The sequence below is a fragment of the Capsicum annuum genome, chromosome 1 (assembly GCF_002878395.1).
Source record: "Capsicum annuum cultivar UCD-10X-F1 chromosome 1, UCD10Xv1.1, whole genome shotgun sequence".
In the NCBI taxonomy this organism is placed as follows: Eukaryota; Viridiplantae; Streptophyta; class Magnoliopsida; order Solanales; family Solanaceae; genus Capsicum; species Capsicum annuum.
The window spans coordinates 88357977-88361179 of NC_061111.1; positions in this window are offsets into that span (position 1 = coordinate 88357977).

Consider the following 3203-nt stretch of genomic DNA (forward strand, 5'->3'; position numbering starts at 1 on the left):
CAAAACTTTGAACTAAAAACAGTAATGAGGTTAAACTGAGGTGATCCTTTTCTTCTCTTATTTGATTATGGACACTAGTTGAGGATTTTTATGTTGTTGTAGAACTGAGCATGGCACCTAAGAAAAAGAATACAACTATTCCAAAGAAAGCGGCTAAAGATAGTGTACCTCGGCAATTTGTCAATGAGGACTCTGACTATGAAGACGACGAACCATTGCTCAGATGGACTAGAAAGAGGGCTGGTCCAAAGATACCATGTCCACCTAAGCCTATTGAGGTGGAGGATACTGATGATACTGAGGTAACAACCTCATCTGAGCAAGAATCGGAGGAATAAGGATCAAACTTGAGCAGGAGTCAGAGGACACCGAACAAGAATTTGAAAATGAGGATTCTGAGAAGCCTGCAGCTGAAGAAACTGCGTCTGAATCACCATCATTAGAGCAGCAAGGTGATAAGGATTCTCCAGTACGGGTAACTTTGGTGAAATGCAAAAACCTCGAGATTAGGAATAATGTGAGATGGCAAATCCCTAGAGCTGAAACAATATTTTAGGATGGACTTCACAGAACAGATTGAAGAAGTTCTCGAAGGCCAATTTTAGAGGAGAAGAATATTATTACTACAGGGTTGATCAGATACCCTGAGATGATGCAAAAACTCAAGGATTATGGCCTGGAGTGGACTACTAGGGGAAGTGGTGTTTATTGTCCTTTGTTAGTTCAAGAGTTCTATGCGATCTACCAGTGTATGGTGGAAAATATATGCAAAGAAGGGGATAGAACTTCAGATAAGCCTCTACTAACCAAAGTTGTAGTACGTAGAGTGAGGGTAGATGTATCACGTCACCTACCTTCTATGCCCGGTTGAAGCATCAAGAAAATCAACGCAAATGGCTAGTGACTCTCACAGCAGATAGGGAACTTGAGTGGCTAAATAATCCTGCAGAAAAGATAACCAAAATGTGTCTAAATTCAGAGGCAAGATTTTAGTGGGGTTTATTACGGATTCATCTAATACCCACTGAGGGAGACAACATTTTGGGAGATGATCGAGCAATATTGGTTGCAAGCTTGATTGATAAAAATCCCTTGGATTTCAAAGAAATTATAGCTGAATAGATCAAGATTTCGCTCACAAGACCCGATGCTGCATATCCATTCCCATGTCTAATCACTAGGTTGTGTGAAGAAGCTAATGTACTTGAGATTTCAGGTATTGATGTTAAGTTACATTCCAAGAAAACCCACAACCCTGTCAGAAAAGATAAAATTCCGCTGGGCTTGCGACTTGATCGAGATGCAGTTGGTGCAGTAGATCCTCCAGTCACTGAGACTATTTCAGCACTAGATATGAGGGTCCAAAGCTCTGAAGCTGTACCACCACCACCTACATATTCAGCTCAGGAACGCTCAGTATCTCAAAGAGAGAGAACTACCTTAGTTCCTCTAGCAGCAATAGGTTCTGCCTTTTAGCCGATTGATATCAGGAAGGTTGCTAGGCAAGCAAATTGGTACGAGGTATAACTACAAGCCTTCACTAAATAGTTTGTTGCTGCTGTGGGTAAAAGAATTAAGGCTGCACTTGAACCTTTCATGACTTTTCCTGGGTGGATGGCAGATCTAGAGAATAGATTCGATGTCCAAGCAAGAGAGATGACAGGGGCTGATCTTGCTACTTTCAGGGCTGCATTAGACAAAGTGAAGGCTAAGGTTGGGATGCTGCAGCAGCACCAAATTATGGTGCCAACAGGATCAGCCATGCATGATGTAGAGAAAGAAATTCCTATCCTTGATCTTACTATGAATTCCCCAAAGAAAAAAAAAGAAAAGGGGGAAAGGAAAGGCAAGAACAAGAGATATGAGTCGGATAGTGAAGAGAAGAGAAAAACTAAAAAAGTTAATCTAATGCTTGAACAGACAACACCCATCTTAAGCAAGCTTGACAAATAAAAGAGGGAGGAAAAGAAGGTCAAAAGTTGAAACCCCAAGATTGAATGTAGTGCCAAGGACGTTTAGTCACTATGAAATACCCATGAATATCATACCAACCCCTAGCCTACGTTACAAGCTTAAGAAAAGCCCTATAATGATCCTAACTAACTTGTCTGAAGACTTAGGTACTTACTATAAGGGTAAGCCTATGGTATTTGATGCGCAATGTTGGAACTTCATTCTGAGAGAGAGTCTTATGTTCATCCCTATGTCTATACATGTGAATCTGAGTAAAAAAGGGATTTCTTTGTTGTGAGGGCACACTAGGTATATTGGTAATAACTGCTTTGTTCAGATAATGTAATTTAGGTATGTGATAGGTTGTTATAGCTGAGATTTTTGCCATATCTAGATACTTGTGAGTTACATGGTCGTTTTCAAATAATAGACACAGTTGATTTTACTTTGATTAATCATGGATATGGTGCATGTATTTTGACCTGATAAAAGTAGTTAGCAGACGAATTATACTTTGTACACTCCTAGTAATGTTTTGGTTGCTTGAGGACAAGCAATTGTTTTAAGTTGAGGGTATTGATGTGCGAGCAGATGCTAACACATTTGAGGCTTTTAACTCAGAATAATTGCAAAGTCTTAAGCAAATTTTGTTAGTTTTGATTGTTTTTATTGTATTAATGCAGATGTTAGTGATAGAGGAGGAAACAAAAGGAAAGAAGAACAAATCAGTTAGAATCTGGTGAAAATAAGCTGAAGTAAAGATGATGACATTTCGGAAGCGCCGTCAGATATGTGAAAGGCTATCAAATTCACCGTCAAGCATAGACAGAATCAGAAGAATTGAAGTGATGTGTGATGACCTTTTTGAAGCGTCGTCACAACTATGATAAGTCATCAAAATGGTTGTCAACTCGAAGCAGAACATGATGATTTCCAATGAAGATGTGACTACATTTTTCATGCGCCGTCACTTAATTGACACGCCATCAGATTTGCCGTCAGAAGAATCAAAAGATAAAAATTCACTAGAATCTTTGATGATATCAGACGTCTGACATGCTGTCAAGATTGCCATCGACTATTTTGAAGAGGAAACTGAAATCTTAATTTTTGTTTCCTTATTTAGTATTAACTCTTTAAAGACGTGTTTTTGGTTTTTTTGAAGGATCTTTTTGGGATTTTATGATTGAGAAGCTATCAGATAATTAACTCGGAGGGTGGCACAAAAAATTACTTCATCTTTTTCATCA